The sequence below is a fragment of the Budorcas taxicolor genome, chromosome 3 (genome assembly GCF_023091745.1).
Source record: "Budorcas taxicolor isolate Tak-1 chromosome 3, Takin1.1, whole genome shotgun sequence".
NCBI lineage: Eukaryota > Metazoa > Chordata > Mammalia > Artiodactyla > Bovidae > Budorcas > Budorcas taxicolor.
In genome coordinates, this window is record NC_068912.1 from 100,523,918 (window position 1) to 100,542,675 (window position 18,758).

Consider the following 18,758-nt stretch of genomic DNA (forward strand, 5'->3'; position numbering starts at 1 on the left):
AGTAATAGATTTAAGGGCCTAGATCTGATAGATAGAGTGCCTGATGAACTATGGAATGAGGTTCGTGACATTGTACAGGAGACAGGGATCAAGACCATCCCCATGGAAAAGAAATGCAAAAAAGCAAAATGGCTGTCTGGGGAGGCCTTACAAATAGCTGTGAAAAGAAGAGAGGTGAAAAGCAAAGGAGACAAGGAAAGATATAAGCATCTGAATGCAGAGTTCCAAAGAATAGCAGGGAGAGATAAGAAAGCCTTCTTCAGCAATCAATGCAAAGAAATAGAGGAAAACAACAGAATGGGAAAGACTAGAGATCTCTTCAACAAAATTAGAGATACCAAGGGAACATTTCATGCAAAGATGGGCTCGATAAAGGAGAGAAATGGTCTGGACCTAACAGAAGCAGAAGATATTAAGAAGAAGTGGCAAGAATACACGGAAGAACTGTACAAAAAAGATCTTCACGACTCAGATAATCATGATGGTGTGATCACTAATCTAGAGCCAGACATCTTGGAATGTGAAGTCAAGTGGGCCTTAGAAAGCATCACTACGAACAAAGCTAGTGGAGGTGATGGAATTCCAGTTGAGCTCTTTCAAATCCTGAAAGATGATGCTGTGAAAGTGCTGCACTCAATATGCCAACAAATTTGGAAAACTCAGCAGTGGCCACAGGACTGGAAAAGGTCAGTTTTCATTCCAATCCCAAAGAAAGGCAATGCCAAAGAATGCTCAAACTACTGCACAATTGCACTCATCTCACATGCTAGTAAAGTCATGCTCAAAATTCTCCAAGCCAGGCTTCAGCAATACGTGAACCGTGAACTCCCTGATGTTCAAGCTGGTTTTAGAAAAGGCAGAGGAACCAGAGATCAAACTGCCAACATCCGCTGGATCATGAAAAAAGCAAGAGAGTTCCAGAAAAACATCCGACTATGCCAAAGCCTTTGACTGTGTGGATCACAATAAACTGTGGACAATTCTGAGAGAGATGGGAATACCAGACCACCTCACCTGCCTCTTCAGAAATCTGTATGTAGGCCAGGAAGCAACAGTTAGAACTGGACATGGAACAACAGACTGGTTCCAAATAGGAAAAGGAGTATGTCAAGGCTGTATATTGTCACCCTGCTTATTTAACTTATATGCAGAGTACATCATGAGAAACGCTGGACTGGAAGAAACACAAGCTGGAATCAAGATTGCCGGGAGAAATATCAATAACCTCAGATATGCAGATGACACCACCCTTAAGGCAGAAAGTGAAGAGGAGCTAAAAAGCCTCTTGATGAAAGTGAAAGAGGAGAGTGAAAAAGTTGGCTTAAAGCTCAACATTCAGAAAACGAAGATCATAGCATCTGGTCCCATCACTTCATGGGAAATAGATGGGGAAACAGTGGATACAGTGTCAGACTTTATTTTTTTGGGCTCCAAAATCACTGCAGGTGGTGACTGCAGCCATGAAATTAAAAGATGCTTACTCCTGGGAAGAAAAGTTATGACAAACCTAGATAGTATATTCAAAAGCAGAGACATTACTTTGCCAACTAAGGTCTGTCTAGTCAGGGCTATGGTTTTTCCTGTGGTCATGTATGGATGTGAGAGTTGGACTGTGAGGAAGGCTGAGCGCCGAAGAATTGATGCTTTCAAACTGTGGTGTTGGAGAAGATTCTTGAGAGTCCCTTGGACTGCAAGGAGATCCAACCAGTCCATTCTGAAGGAGATCAACCCTGGGATTTCTTTGGAAGGAATGATGCTAAAGCTGAAGCTCCAGTACTTTGGCCACCTCATGCGAAGAGTTGACACATTGGAAAAGACTCTGATGCTGGGAGAGATTGGGGGCAGGAGGAGAAGGGGATGACAGAGGATGAGATAGCTGGATGGCATCACTGACTCGATGGACATGAGTCTGAGTGAACTCCGGGAGTTGGTGATGGACAGGGAGGCCTGGCGTGCTGCGATTCATGGGGTTGAAAAGTGTCGGACACGACTGAGCGACTCAAATGAACTGAACTGAACTGATTCACATCTTTAGTGTCAAGACTGAAAGGATTCATAGATCCTATTCCTAATGATCTTTTAAAACTACAATATCCATTAAAATCAAGTATATAAGTGAATAACACTTAGAACTAGATCTTCAAGTTACTGTTGCACAAGATAACTAATCAAGATATTTAAGAAGGATTAAGTCTACTTTCTTTCATTGCTTCCTGTAGAAAGAAGTTAGAGTTTTTTAATACCATTCTTCATGAAATGAAAACTTAAAAAAAAAATGTCATATTTTAGGGACTTCCCTGGCAGTCCAGTGGTTAAGATACAGAGTCCATTGCAGAGGACACAGGTCCAAATCCTGGACAGGGATCTAAGATTCTGCATGCCAAGCTACATGGCTAACAAATAGGGGGAAAATTATCATAGTTCTATCATCTTTAATTTTATAGTGTTTGCTATATATAATTTACAGAACAATAAATATACCTATATTTGGAAGGAATTTAAAATATCTTACTGATGGAGTATATAATCAAATGGTTTGGAATATAATGTCCTCTATGCATATCTTTCTTGCCCTGTTATCAAAGCTAACTTTTTTTAACCCGAAATTCCTTAGGTTTTTTACTCTTAGTATGGCAATTCTCAACTCTAGCTGCACATTAGAATCACCTGTGACTTTTTAGAACTTAAAAAGCCTGTGCCCTACCCAAAACCAATTTAATCAGCGTCTCTGGGTGTTAGGCACAGTATTGTTATAAAAACTCTACATGTTATTCTAATGAGCAGACATGGTTGAGAACTACTGCCTTGAAATAAGCAACTGTCTTTGAAAAGTACTTTGTGAAAAAAGACCCAGTTGGAAAAATATCCTGTTTGAGGTGTGATTCTCTGGCTAAACACAACTCCTTGGAAGCCCTGAAAGTGACCCCTAGAGGAAATATCTAGATCACAAAATGTTCAGCCAGCATTCATCTTCTGTTCTCATAACCAAAATAAAGCCATGAATATTAAATAAAGGTCAAAACCAAACATGAATTAGATGGAGAGTAGTCCTCAATCAGGGTTTCCCCCAGTGGCTCAGCGGTAAAGAATCTGCCTGAAATACAGGAGACACGGGTTAGATCCCTGGGTCGGGAAGAACCCCTGGAGGAGCAAAAGGCAATCCCTCTTCAGTATTGTTGCCTAGAAAATCCCATGGAAGAAGAGCCTGGTGGGCTACTGTCCATAGGGTAACAAAGAGTCAGAAACGACTGAAACACCTGAACACAGTCCTCAAGCACGGCTTCCTTGGTGGCTCTGCGGCAAAGAATCCGCCTGCCCATGTAGAGGATCCAGGTTTAATCCTTGGGTCGGGAAGATCCCCTGGAGGGGGAAATGGCAACCGATTCCAGTATTCTTGCCTGGGAAATCCCATGGACAGACCAATCTGGATGGCTACATCCAATCCATAGGGTTGCAAAAGAGTCAGATACGATTTAGCAACTAAACAACAGACGTCCTCAATCAAGATCTAAGACGCTTTAAGTTTTGAGGGAAGTAGAGACACTGGTGGACTGTGAACTTTGAATTCAGTTCTCTTCTCATTCATAAATAGGCTATTTACCTAACCTTTTATTCTCTATTGATTAGCTTGCCAAATTAGTATATACAGTGACTCTGCAGAATAATTGAACACTTGTGGACTAGGCAACAAAAAGAGGTAGTAGGTCCTTCCTATAATTTGCCTCTTCCATAGCCCTCTTCCTGAAGGAACCACTGAGATGTTTTCTATCTCCTCTGCATTTCAAGGTTATATATTTCTTTGTCTAATATAAGAAATTCCATTTTGTCTGTCTCTGGTAATTCTACAACAAATTTTCTGTTCATACCTAAAAGCACTTTTCTTCCGTACTCCTCATTTCCAGCTCAAACTTTTATTTCTCAGGAGAAATGAAAAACAGAAAAACAAACAACATGGAGCTTCTGATTAATAATTTGCAACCCCATGGACTGCAGCCTGCCAGGCTCCTCTGTCCATGGGATTTTCCAGGCAAGGATGCTGGAGTGGGTTTCCATTCCTTCTCTCTATGTGAAATTGTAAAGTCTCCGTTCTCTAGTCTTTAATATAACCATCTCAGGAAAGCAGTGATGTTATCCAAACCATGTACTAACAACTCTGTATCTTTTTTAAAATAAGGTATGCTCTAACAGCTTCCCTGGCGGCTTGGTCGGTAAAGAGTCTGCCTGCAATGCAGGAGATCCCAGTTCGATCCCTGGGTTGGGAAGACCCTTGGAGGAGGGTATGGCAACCCAGTCCAGTGTTCTTGCCTGGAGAATCCCATGGACAGAGGAGCATGGCAGGCTGCAGTCCATTGGGTCACAAAGAGTAGGACATGGTTGAGCGACTAAACCCACCTGTGTGCTAACAGTAGCAATTAGCTCCCTCTGATGCCCAGAAAGCAAAGGAGAAAAGGAAAGATATAAGCATCTGAATGCAGAGTTCCAAAGAATAGCAAGGAGAGATAAGAAAGCCTTCTTCAGCAATCAATGCAAAGAAATAGAGGAAAACAACAGAATGGGAAAGACTAGAGATCTCTTCAAGAAAATTAGAGATACCAAGGGAACATTTCATGCAAAGATGGGCTCAATAAAGGACAGAAATGGTCTGGACCTAACAGAAGCAGAAAACATTAAGAAGAGGTGGCAAGAATACACAGGAGAACTGTATAAAAAAGATCTTCACGACCTGGATAATCATGATGGTGTGATCACTAATCTAGAGCCAGACATCCTGGAATGTGAAGTCAAGTGGGCCTTGGAAAGCATCACTACGAACAAAGCTAGTGGAGGTGATGGCATTCCAGTTGAGCTCTTTCAAATCCTGAAAGATGATGCTGTGAAAGTGCTGCACTCAATATGCCAGCAAGTTAGGAAAACTCAGCAGTGGCCACAGGACTGGAAAAGGTCAGTTTTCATTCCAATCCCAAAGAAAGGCAATGCCAAAGAATGCTCAAACTACCGCACAGTTGCACTCATCTCACAAGCTAGTAAAGTCATGCTCAAAATTCTCCAAGCCAGGTTTCAGCAATACGTGAACCGTGAACTCCCTGATGTTCAAGCTGGTTTTAGAAAAGGCAGAGGAACCAGAGATCAAATTGCCAACATCTGCTGGATCATGGAAAAAGCAAGAGAGTTCCAGAAAAACATCTATTTCTGCTTTATTGACTATGCCAAAGCCTTTGACTGTGTGGATCACAATAAACTGTGGACAATTCTGAGAGAGATGGGAATACCAGACCACCTTTCCTACCTCTTGAGAAATCTGTATGCAGGTCAGGAAGCAGCAGTTAGAACTGGACATGGAACAACAGACTGGTTCCAAATAGGAAAAGGAGTATGTCAAGGCTGTATATTGTCACCCTGCTTTTTTAACTTCTATGCAGAGTACATCATGAGAAACGCTGGACTGGAAGAAGTATAAGCTGGAATCAAGACTGCTGGGAGAAATATCAATAACCTCAGATATGCAGATGACACCACCCTTATGGCAGATAGTGAAGAGGAGCTAAAAAGCCTCTTGATGAGAGTGAAAGAGGAGAGTGAAAAAGTTGGCTTAAAGCTCAACATTCAGAAAACGAAGATCATGGCATCCGGTCCCATCACTTCATGGGAAATAGATGGGGAAACAGTGGAAACAGTGTCAGACTTTATTTTGGGGGTGCCAAAATCACTGCAGATGGTGACTGCAGCCATGAAATCAAAAGATGCTTACTCCTGGGAAGAAAAGTTATGACCAACCTCGATAGCATATTCAAAAGCAGAGACATTACTTTGCCGACTAAGGTCCGTCTAGTCAAGGCTATGGTTTTTCCAGTGGTCATGTATGGATGTGAGAGTTGGACTGTGAAGAGAGCTGAGCACCGAAGAAATGATGCTTTTGAAGTGTGGTGTTGGAGAAGACTTTTGAGAGTCCCTTGGACTGCAAGGAGATCCAACCAGTCCACTCTGAAGGAGATCAATCCTGGGATTTCTTTGGAAGGAATGATGCTACAGCTGAAACTCCAGTACTTTGGCGACCTCATGCGAAGAGTTGACTCATTGGAAAAGACTTTGATGCTGGGAGAGATTGGGGGCAGGAGGAAAAGGGGACGACAGAGGATGAGATGGCTGGATGGCATCACGGACTCGATGGATGTGAGTCTGAGTGAACTCCGGGAGTTGGTGATGGACAGGGAGGCCTGGTGTGCTGTGATTCATGGGGTCGCAAAGAGTCGGACACGACTGAGCGACTGAACTGAACTGAACTGATGCCCAGACTGCAGTTTCTAAATACCGTTTCTCATTAAAAACAAACTAGAGGGAATTCCCTGGCAATCCAGTGGTTGGGGCTCTACTCTTTTACTGACTACATTTTCCAGGCCTTGTCAGTGAACTAGGATGCCACAAGCCATGCAACACAGCCAAAATAAATAAATATACAAAAAGAAAGGATCTAGCGCCCCTTGGATAAGTTGCTGGTTTCCAGGCCTCAGACAAGAAATGTTGAGACTGAAATATCTTGCTCTGCCCCAAAGCAAGAAAATTATCAAAAACTACTGGTGGTATGTCAAAATGATTCAGGAGTTAATTAGAAAGGGATTCCAACTAATGGTATAATTTGTGTATTGCCAAGAATAATAACTTCACTGAGTTGAACCAAATTAAATATTTAAAAATCTATGATTTCATAATCATACTAACATGTACTGTGAAATAAAAGTATTTTTTTAATGGCATGACAAGAGAAATTTAAAAACCAAAAGCTTTCTCTGTACTTTGGCCTCCTCTCTCCCTGCACTGTCCATTGTGTATCTGTGAGCTGCTGCTGCTGCTGCTGCTAAGTCACTTCAGTCGTGTCCAACTCTGTGCAACCCCATAGATGGCAGCCCATCAGGCTCCCCCGTCCCTGGGATTCTCCAGACAAGAACACTGGACTGGGTTACCATTTCCTTCTCCAATGCATGAAAGTGAAAAGTGAAAGTGAAGTCGCTCAGTCGTGTCCGACTCTTAGCGACCCCACGGACTGCAGCCCACCAGACTCCTCCATCCATGGGATTTTCCAGGCAAGAGTACTGGAGTGGGGTGCCATCGCCTTCTCCTGTGTATCTGTGTTATGCATCACCAAATCTTCCCCAGTGGCAGGAATACTTGCCCAACCATAAAGAGAAAAATTCTCCTAACATCAACAAGACAATTCCTTAAAAGACAGCATTACTTCTTGATCTTATAAGGGGTCACATGATCCATTACAATGCTGCATAGATCAGATTATGTAAACTGTCCATAATATATTATTTGCGTGCACATGGTCATTAGGCATATGAAAATCTCATCTCTAATTATATTCACTTTCTTAATAGTGTCATTTGAAGCACAAAAGTTTTAAATTTGTATCAAGTCCAATTTATCTATTTTTCCTTTTGGCTCCTGTGCTTTTGATGTTGTATCTAAAGTGTTACTACTGCTGCTGCTGCTAAGTCGCTTCAGTCGTGTCCAACTCTGTGCGACCCCATAGACGGCAGCCCACCAGGCTCCCTCACCGTCCCTGGGATTCTCCAGGCAAGAACACTGGAGTGGGTTGCCATTTCCTTCTCCAATGCATGAAAGTGAAAAGTGAAAGTGAAGTCGCTCAGTCCTGTCCGACTCAGCGACCCCATGGACTGCAGCCTACCAGGCTCCTCCGTCCGTGGGATTTTCCAGGCAAGAGTACTAAATGTGAAAATGTGTGCCTATGTTTTCTTTCTTTTTCTTTTTTGGCCAAGTGACTTGCAAGGTCTTAGTTTTCTCTCTGGCCAGGGATCAGGAATTGAACCTGGGTCCCCACATTGAGAGCACTGAGTCCTTACCACTGGACCACCAGGGAATTCCGTATTTTTCTTTTAAGATGTTATATTTCAGTCCTTGGTCCGGGAAGATCCCACATGCAGCAGGGCAACTAATCCTGTGCACCACAGCTACTGAATCCCGAATACCTAGAGCCTGTGCTCCCCAACAAGAGAAGCCACTGCAATGAGAAGCCCTTGCGCTGCAACTAGAGAGAGCCCGGTCAGAGCAACAAAGGCCCTGCACAGCCAAAAATAAATTTTTAAAAATATGAGAGTTGTGGCTCTCAAATTTATATCATTGTTCCATTTTGAGCTGAATTTTGTATGTGGTATGAGGGAGAAGTCCACCTTGATTCTTTTGCATGTAGTAACCAGTTGTCCCAGAATCATTTGTTGAAGAGACTCTTCTCTCCCCTTTGAATTGTCCTGGCATCTTTGTGGAAAAGCAATTGACCATAATATATTTCAATTAAAAATACAATGCATGGGACTTCCCTGGTGGCACCGTGGATATGAATCCACCTGCCAGTGCAGAGGACATGGTTTGATCCCTGGTCCAGTAAGATTCCACATCCACAGAGCAACTAAGCCCAAACACCACAACTACTGGGCCTTGTGTGCCACAAATGCTGAAGCCTGCACCACCACCACCACCCCTACAGCCTGCATGCTGCCACTTCTAAAGCCCAAGAATCTAGAGCCTGTGCTCTGAAACAAGAGAAGTCACCACAGTGAGAAGCCAGCGCATCCCAACAAAGAGCAGATCCCACTCACTAGAGTTAGAGAAAGCCCACACAAAGCAATGAAGACCCAGAGCAGAAATAAATAAATAAATAAAAATTTTAAAAAATGCATGGACACTGAGAAGAATATATCAAAATGCTAATAGTGGTTGTCTCTGGGGAGAGGGGATTATAGGTGATTGCTATTTTTTACTTTATGCTTTTATGTATTTCTAATTATTTGCAGTGAACAGATATTGCTTGTGAAATTAAAACTTCACTTCAGTCGCTCAGTCATGTCTGACTCTTTGCGACCCCATGAATCACAGCACGCCAGGCCTCCCTGTCCATCACCATCTCCCGGAGTTCACTCAGATTCACATCCATCGAGTCAGTGATGCCATCCAGCCATCTCATCCTCTGTCGTCCCCTTCTCCTCCTGCCCCAAACCCTCCCAGCATCAGAGTCTTTTCCAATGAGTCAACTCTTCGCATGAGATGGCCAAAGTACTGGAGTTTCAGCTTTAGCATCATCCGTTCCAAAGAAATCCCAGGGTTGATCTCCTTCAGAATGGACTGGTTGGATCTCCTTGCAGTCCAAGGGACTCTCAAGAGTCTTCTCCAACACCACAGTTCAAAAGCATCAATTCTTCGGTGTTCACCCTTCTTCACAGTCCAACTCTCACATCCATACAAGACCACAGGAAAAACCATAGCCCTGACTAGACGGACCTTAGTCGGCAAAGTAATGTCTCTGCTTTTGAATATACTATCTAGGTTGGTCATAACTTTTCTTCCAAGGAGTAAGCGTCTTTTAATTTCATGGCTGCAGTCACCACCTGCAGTGATTTTGGAGCCCAAAAAAATAAAGTCTGACACTGTTTCCAATGTTTCCCCATCTATTTCCCATGAAGTGATTGGACCGGAGGCCATGATCTTCGTTTTCTGAATGTTGAGCTTTAAGCCAACTTTTTCACTCTCCTCTTTCACTTTCATCAAGAGGCTCTTTAGTTCCTCTTCACTATCTGCCATAAGGGTGGTGTCATCTGCATATCTGAGGTTATTGATATTTCTCCCAGCAGTCTTGATTCCAGCTTATACTTCTTCCAGTCCAGCGTTTCTCATGATGTACTCTGCATAGAAGTTAAAAAAGCAGGGTGACAATATACAGCCTTGACATACTCCTTTTCCTATTTGGAACCAGTCTGTTGTTCCATGTCCAGTTCTAACTGCTGCTTCCTGACCTGCATACAGATTTCTCAAGAGGTAGGAAAGGTGGTCTGGTATTCCCATCTCTCTCAGAATTGTCCACAGTTTATTGTGATCCACACAGACAAAGGCTTTGGCATAGTCAATAAAGCAGAAATAGATGTTTTTCTGGAACTCTCTTGCTTTTTCCATGATCCAGCGGATGCTGGCAATTTGATCTCTGGTTCCTCTGCCTTTTCTGAAACTATCTTGAACATCAGGAAGTTCACGGTTCACGTATTGCTAAAGCCTGGCTTGGAGAATTTTGAGCATGACTTTACTAGCATGTGAGATGAATACAACTGTGCGGTAGTTTGAGCATTCTTTGGCATTGCCTTTCTTTGGGATTGGAATGAAAACTGACCTTTTCCAGTCCTGTGGCCACTGCTGAGTTTTCCAAATTTGTTGGCATATTGAGTGCAGCACTTTCACAGCATCATCTTTCAGGATTTGAAAGAGCTCAACTGGAATTCCATCACCTCCACTAGCTTTGTTCGTAGCGATGCTTTCCAAGGCCCACTTGACTTCACATTCCAGGATGTCTGGCTCTAGATTAGTGAAATTAAAAAGAAGACAATAAATGTCATTAAAAATGAAAGTAAAGAAAATCAATTAACTATAGATACAAGCATTTATTTATGAACTCTCAAGTTTATTCATTTATCTATATGTCTATGCTATGCCAGTTCCACACTATCTTAGTTACTATAACTTAGTAGCAGGTTTTGAAATTGGAAAATGTAAATCTTCCAACATTGTTTTTCTTTTTAAAAATTGGTTTGGCTAGTCTGGTCCCTTGAATTCCATATGAATTTTAGGATCAGCTTGTCAATTTCCACAAAGAAACCAGTTGTTTTTTTGTTTTTTGTTTTAATAGAGATATCACTGAATCTCAGATCAGTTTGGGGAGTATCTCTATTATAACAGATTGTTTTTTGATCATGAATACAAGACATCTTTCCATTTATTCAGCTCTCCTTCAGTTTATTTCAATCATGTTTTGTAGTTTGTTACACACATATTTCTTTTGTTAAATTTACTCCTAAGTATTTTATTATTCTTGATGCTATTATAATGGAGTTATTTTATTTTGTTCATTTCTAGTGTATGGAAATATAATTGATTTTTGCACATTGATCTGGTATACAGCAATCTTGCCAAATTCAATTATTAGTTCTAATAGTGTGGGGGGGGGATTGTATAGGGTTTTCTACATAAGATCATGTCATCTGCAAATAGAAACTGTTTACTTCTTTTCCAGTTTGGATGCCTTTTTTTTTTCTTTCTTCATTTCCCTGGTTAAACCTCCGACAGAATGTTGAATAGAAATGATGAGAGGAGACATCCTTGTCTTATTCTTGATCTTAAGAGGAAAGTAGTGTTTCACTATTAATGCTGTTAACCATGGGGTTTTTTGTAAATGCTCTTTATCAAATAGGTGGAGTTCCCTTCTACTCCTAGTTTGTTCTGTGTGTGTGGGTTTTTTTTCTTTTGGTCATGAGAAGCTCCCTTCTATTCCTAGTTTGTCATGTGTTGTTGTCATGAAAACACTTAAAAGATGTTTGAAATGGATCATCTTGCTTGCTCTGTAGAGAACAGATTAAAGTTAAGGTCTATAAGAGGGAGATTGGTTAGGATGCTATTGTAATAATCCGAGAGATGATAATGGCATGCAGTTTTGCAGGCAAAAAATGGCGGGACTTCCCTGGTGGTCCAGAGGTTGGGAACCCACCTGCCAGCGCAGAGGATCCAGGTTCAATCCTTAGTCAGGGAAGATTCTCATGCCTCAGAGCAACCAAGCCTGTGTCCACAACTACTGAGCCTGAGCTCGAGCGCCTGCAAGCCACAACTACTGAATCCTCATGCTGTAACTACTGAAGCCCACATGCCTAGAGCCTGTGCTTTGCAACAAGAGAAGCCACTATTATGAGTAGCCCCTGCTCGCTGCAACTAGAGAAAACCCAAGTGCAATAACAAAGACCCAGCACAGACAAAAATAAATGATATTTTTTTAAATGATGATAGAGCATGGGAACTAACCCAACGGTAATGAGAATATAGCAAGAGACATTAAGAGGATAGGATTGATAGACTCTTGTGACAATTGAACGTGATATTGGGCAGAGCTGATGATGTCACAGACCTTCTTTATTAAGCTAGTGCAACCATCCCCCAGCTGCTGTGACTGTTGGCTGATAATGGCTCACATCTGCACTTCTCTTGATAACTGACATTAGCTGTGTCATCCAGAGGGATCTGGAAGGTTCAATGACTTCCATCCCTATGGAAGCCAAAGACTAATTGGTGTGAAAGTATTAAAGTCTACTCACCATGCCAAAAGGGATTATATATTACAAAGATTCTGATCCTTGAACTGCCCAGTGGGAGTGAAAAAGCTGCCTCTTTGGCATGATAAATTCAGTTATTAATGGAAGCCATATATTAAGCTGTTGAAATTGACTATGATAATTGGTCCCAGAAGTTCATCAAGCAATTTGCTGAAGGACTTTAGAGATAATGAAATATTTGTGGTTAGAAAATAAGGAAAAACAAGTCTTTGAAAATTACTTCAGTTTATGGAGTGATGGAAATAATTTTTATCTTGATTGTGGCATGTTGCATGACTTTATAATTGTAATGGACACATGAATGTGCCTCAAAGACTTTCAACAGTAGAGAACTCAGTATGTCACCTTCTGTTCCCTTATTTTTCATAGCACTTATTATCCCCTGACATACCATACATTCTTCATTTATTTATTTTCTGCCTCCTCAGCTATAACATAATCCCACAGTAGCAACAACTTTGTTTTGTTCACTGCTTTATTGCCACAACCCAAAGTGCCAGGCACATTGTGGACTCTCATTACATATTAGTTGAATAAATGAATAAATAAAGTTCACTATCTTGATTCGTTTCTCTTCCTTCCTCAGTTCATTTAGCAAAAATAGAAAGTTACCAAAAGGAAAATCTCAGCAAACAGTAGACCTAGGACTTATCTGAGGGCCTGGAACATGTTGACATGCTCCATTGAACTAGTTTCCTGGGGCTTCTTAGAACGACTGCTCTAGTTCATTCAACCGCTATTTTGTTAAAATCCTCAAGGTCCTTGACCCGTGTTCTTTTCATGGTATCTTTACATAAATTCAAATGGTTGATTTTCTGCACCCAGGCAGGCTGTGAAGCACTGTTGAAGGAAAATTATTCAATGGGTAGATTGATACCACTATAAATTCATAGTCACACATTTCAACCAACAGAGACAAGATCTGTAAGAAAAGTAATAGCCAATGTTTATTCCTGAAAATGGCAAAAGTACTTTATATGCATTAACTCATTTGATACTTATAACACCACCATAAGGTAGATAGATATTCAATTCATGTTACTAATGATGAAACTGAAGCACAGAGAACTGAGTAACAAGCCAAAAGTCACACAGCTAGTAAGAGACAGAGTCAAATTTTTCAACTCAGGCATTTGGTTTCAGAGCTTGAGGCTTTAACCATTAGTGCCAAGTAAGTTAATTATGTTTCCCTAGTCAGTTCTCTTTCCTTCTGTGTATTGATCTTATAGACAAAAATTTTTCTTAATTCCCTTATTAATTAAAAAATTATCTATTAGAATTTTTGGATTCTTCTGTGTAAATAATAATCTGCAAATAATTTATTTTCTTGTCTGTGGGTCTGTTTGGTAATAGGCTCATTTGTATCATGTTTTTTTAAGTTCCACAAATAAGTGATATTATGTGATATTTGTCTTTCTTTGACTTACTTCACTTTAATATGATAATTTCTAGGTCAATTAATGTTGCTGCAAATGGCATTATTTCACCCTTTTCAGGGCTGAGTAACATTCCATTACATATATTTGTTATACATTTATATCAGTTCAGTTCAGTCGTTCAGTCATGTCTGAGTCTTTGGGACCCCATGGACTGCAGCACGCCAGACTTCCCTGTCCATCATCAACTACTAGAGAGTGCTCAAACTCAAGTCCATCGAGTCAGTGATGCCATGCAACCCTGTCATCCTCTGTCATCCCCTTCTCCTTTTGCCTTCAATCTTTCCCACTATCAGGGTCTTTTCCATTGAGCCAGTTCTTTGCATCAGGTGGCCAAAGTTTTGGACCTTCAGCTTCAGCATCAGTCCTTCCAATGAACGTTCAGGACGATTTCCTTTAGGATGGACTGGTTTGATCTCTCTCCTGTCCAAGGGACGCTCAAGAGTCTTCTCCAACACCACAGTTCAAAAGCATCAGTTCTTTGGCACTCAACCTTCTTTACGGTTCAACTATACACCCATGCATGAGTAGTGGAAAAACCATAGCTTTGACTAGATAGACTATTATTGGCAAAGTAATGTCTCTGCTTTTTAATATGCCATCTAGGTTTATCATAGCTTTTCTTCCAAGGAGTAAGCGTCTTTTAATTACATGGCTGCAGTCACCATCTGCAGTGATTTTGGAGCCCAAGAAAATAAACTCTTCCACTGTTTCCATTGTTTCTCCATCTCTTTGCCATAAAGTGATGGGACCAGAGGCCATGATCTTAGTTTTCTGAATGCTGAGTTTTAAACCAGCTTTTTCACTCTCCTCTTTCACTTTCATCAAGAGGCTCCTCAGTTCCTCTTTGCTTTCTGCCATAAGGGTGGTGTCATCTGAATATCTGAGGTTATTGGTATTTCTCCTGGCAATCTTGATTCCAGCTTGTGCTTCATCCAGCCTGGCATTTCTCATGATGTACTCTGCATATAAGCTAAATAAGCAGGGTGACAATATACAACCTTGACATACTCCTTCCCCAATTTGGAACCAGGTCCCTTGTTCCATGTCCAGTTCTAACTGTTGCTTCTTGACCTGCATACAGATTTCTCAGGAGGCAGGTAAAAATTAAATTTAATTCAAGTCTTAAATTATCTCTTTCAGAATTTTCCACAGTTTATTGTGATCCACACAGTCAAAGGCTTTGGCATAGTCAAGAAAGCAGGAATAGATGTTTTTCTGGAACTCTCTTGCTTTTTTGATGATCCAGTGGATGTTGGCAATTTGATCTCTGGTTTCTCTGTCTGTTCTAAATCCAGGTTGAACATCTGGGAGTTCATGGTTCACGTACTTTTGAAGTCTGGCTTGGAGAATTTCGAGCATTACTTTGCTAGTGTGTGAGATGGGTGCAATTGTGCAGTAGTTTGAGCATTCTTTGGCATTTGCTTTCTTTGGGATCAGAATGAACACTGACCTTTTCCAGTCCTGTGGCCACTGCTGAGTTTTCCAAACTTGCTGGCAGATTGAGTGCAGCACTTTCACAGCATCATCTTTCAGGATTTGAAACAGCTCAACTGGAATTCCATCACCTCCACTAGCTTTGTTCATAGTGATGCTTCCTAAGGACCACTTGGCTTTGCTTTCAGGATATTTGGCACTAGGTGAGAGATCACACCATCGTGATTATCTGGGTCATAAAGATCTTTTTTGTACAGTTCTTCTGTGTATTCTTGCCACCTCTTCTTAATATTTTCTGCTTCTGTTAGGTCCATATCATTTCTGTCCTTTATTGAGCCCATCTTTGCATGAAGTGTTCCCTTGGTATCTCTAATTTTCTTGAAGAGATCTCTAGTCTTTTCCATTCTATTGTTTTCCTCTATTTCTTTGCACTGATCACTGAGGAAGGCTCTCCTTTCAATTCTTTGGAACTCTGCATTCAGTTGGGTATGTCTTTCCTTTTCTCCTTTGCCTTTCACTTCTCTCCTTTTCTCAGCTATTTGTAAGGCCTCCTTAGACAACCATTTTGCCTTTTTGCATTTCTTCTTGGAGATGGTCTTGATCCCTGCCTCCTGTACAATGTCAAGAATCTCTGTCCACAGTTCTTCAGGCACTCTGTCTATCAGATCTAATCCCTTGAATCTATTTCTCACTTTCACTGTATAATTGTAAGGGATTTGATTTAGGTCATACCTGAATGGTCTAGTGGTTTTCCCTACTTTCATCAATTTAAGTCTGAATTTGGCAATAAGGAGTTCATGATTTGAGCCACAGTCAGCTCCTGGTCTTGTTTTTGTTGACTTTATAGAGTTTCTTCATCTTTGGCTGCAAAGAATACAATCAATCTGCTTTTGGTATTGACCATCTGGTGATGTCCATGTGCAGAGTTGTCTCGTGTTGTTGGAAGAGGGTGTTTGCTATGACCAGTGTGTTCTCTTGGCAAAATTTTGTTAGCCTTTCCCCTGCTTCATTTTGTACTCCAAGGCCAAACTTTTCTGTTACCCCAAGTGTCTCTTGACTTCCTACTTTTGCATTTCAGTCCTCTATGACGAAAAGAACATATTTTTTGGGTGTTAGTTGTAGGAGATTTTGTAGGTCTTCATAGAACCATTGAACTTCAGCTTCTTCAGCATGAGTGCTTGGGGTATAGACTTGGGTTACTGTGATATTGAAATGATTTGTCATGGAAATGAGCTGAGACCATTCTGTCATTTTTGAGGTTGGACCCAAGTACTCCATTTTGGACTCCTTTGTTGACTATGAGGGCTACTTCATTTCTTTTGAGGGATTCTTGCCCACAGTAGTAGATATAATGGTCATCTGAATTAAATTCACCCATTCTGGTTCATTTTAGTTCACTGATTCCTAAAATGCTGATGTTCACTCTTGCATCTCCTGTTTGACCACTTCCAATTTACCTTGATTCATGGACCTAACATTTCAGGTTCCTATGCAATATTGTTCTTTGCAGCATTGGACTTTACTTCCATCACCAGTCACATCCACAAGTGGGCGTTGTTTTCACTCTGGCTCCGTCTCTTCTGTGTTTCTGGAGCTATTTCTCCACTCTTCTTCAGTAGCATATTGGGCACCTATCAACCTGGGGAGTTCATCTTTCACTGTCATACTTTTTGCCTTTTCATACTGTTCATGGGGTTCTCAAGGCAAGAATACTGAAGTGGTTTGCCATTCCCTTTTCCCGTGGACCATGTTTTGTCAGAACTCTCCACCATGACCTGTCCATCTTGTGTGGCCCTACACGACATGGCTCATAGTTTCTTTGAGTTAGACAAGACTGTGATCCATTTGATCAGCTGGTTAATTTTCTGTGATTGTGGTTTTCATTGTGTCTGCCTTCTGATGAATAAGGATAAGAGGCTTATTGATGCTTCCTGATGGGAAAGACTGACTGTGGGAGAAACTGGGTCTTGTTCTGATGGCCGGGGCCATGCTCAGTAAATCTTTAATCTAATTTTATGTTGATGGGCAGGGTTGTGTTCCCTCCCTGTTGTTATGCCTCAGGCCAAACTATGGTAGGGGTAATGATGGTATATATATATATATATACACACACACACACACACACACACACACACATACATATATACATATATTTATTATATAATATAAATATATATAACTATGTGTATATAGAGAGCTTCCCTGGTGGCTTAGATAAAGGTAAAGCCTTATCTGAGGTTAAAGCCTCTGCAGGCAGAAGTAAAGCCACTGCAGGCAATGCAGGAGACCCAGGTTTGATCCCCGGGTCAGGAAGATCCCCTCGAGAAGGAAATGACAACCCACTCCATTACTCTTGCCTGGAAAATCCTATGGACAGAGATGCCTGGTAGGCTACAGTCCATGGGGTCCCAAAGAGTAGGACACAACTAAGCAATTTCACTTTCATGTATATATGTACATAGTTATCACTCCTTTTTAAAGTTTTATACTATTTATTTATGGCATCCTCCTTTTTTCTTGATACATCTTGCCACACATATATGAATCTTTTTATTTTAAAAGACCTAACTTTTGGTTTGGTTTATCCTCTTCACTAGGGCCTTGCTTAGTGGCTCAGTTGGTAAAGAATCTGCCTGCAATGCAGGAGACCCAGGTTTAATCCCTGGGTCGGGAAGATCCCCTGGAGAAGGAACTGGCAACCCACTCCAGTACTCTTGCTTGGAGAATTCCATGGACAGAGGAGCTGGGCAGGCTACAGTGCATGGGATCGCAAAGAGTCAGACATAAACTGCGAATTTCACATCCTCTTCACTAGATCTTTGTTTCCTACTGCACCAATTTTTAAAAATTTTATTATTTCTTTTTTTAAGCTTTCATTGAATTTATTCTATTTTCTTTTTTTATCAATTTCTTAAGTTTTTCAGTTGCTTCATTCCTGGCTTTTCAGGTTTTATTCTTTTAAAATATAGGTTAAAAGCTATAAATTTCTAAGTATGGCTTATAATGTAAGCATGCATGGTACCCCTGGGAGTTAGGCAATGAAGTAGCCTAATTTGTAGATGGGAGAGAAATCTGAGTTAGCCCCATAACCTGTGTTCCATAGCAAGAGAAGTCACAGCAATGAGAAGCCTGAGCACTGCAACTAAAAGAGCAGCTCCCACTTGCCACAACTAGAGAAAGCCCACTCACAGTAATGAAGCCCCAGTCAGCCCAAAGTAACTAACTAACTAGAGAAATAAAAATTTTAAAAAAGAGTTTGCATGCTGCAACTTTAAAGATCAAATGTCCCCTCTGCCAACTAAGATCCAGCACAGCCACATAAATAGATAAATATTTTCTAAAAACATATAATTTACAGTAGTACAAAGAAAAAGTACTCAGGAGTAAATTCAATAAAAGACATATAAGATCCTTTTGAATACAATTACAAAACTATAAATGTTTCTAAAATTTAATTTTATTAATGGATAAAAATATACAATATTATAAAGATGTTAATTCTCTCCAAATTGTCCTATAGGCTTATTGAAATGCTGAAATACCAAATCTCAATAATCAGATGATGTATACTATAACAAAAATAATAATTTTGCACTCATCAGGTTATACGAAATTGAAACATTTGATGATATTATGCATTGGCAAGGATGTGGAGCCAGGGAACCCTCATTCACTGCTGGTGGAAATGAAACTTGACAGGCTGGTTCTAAAATCTATTTGGAAGAAC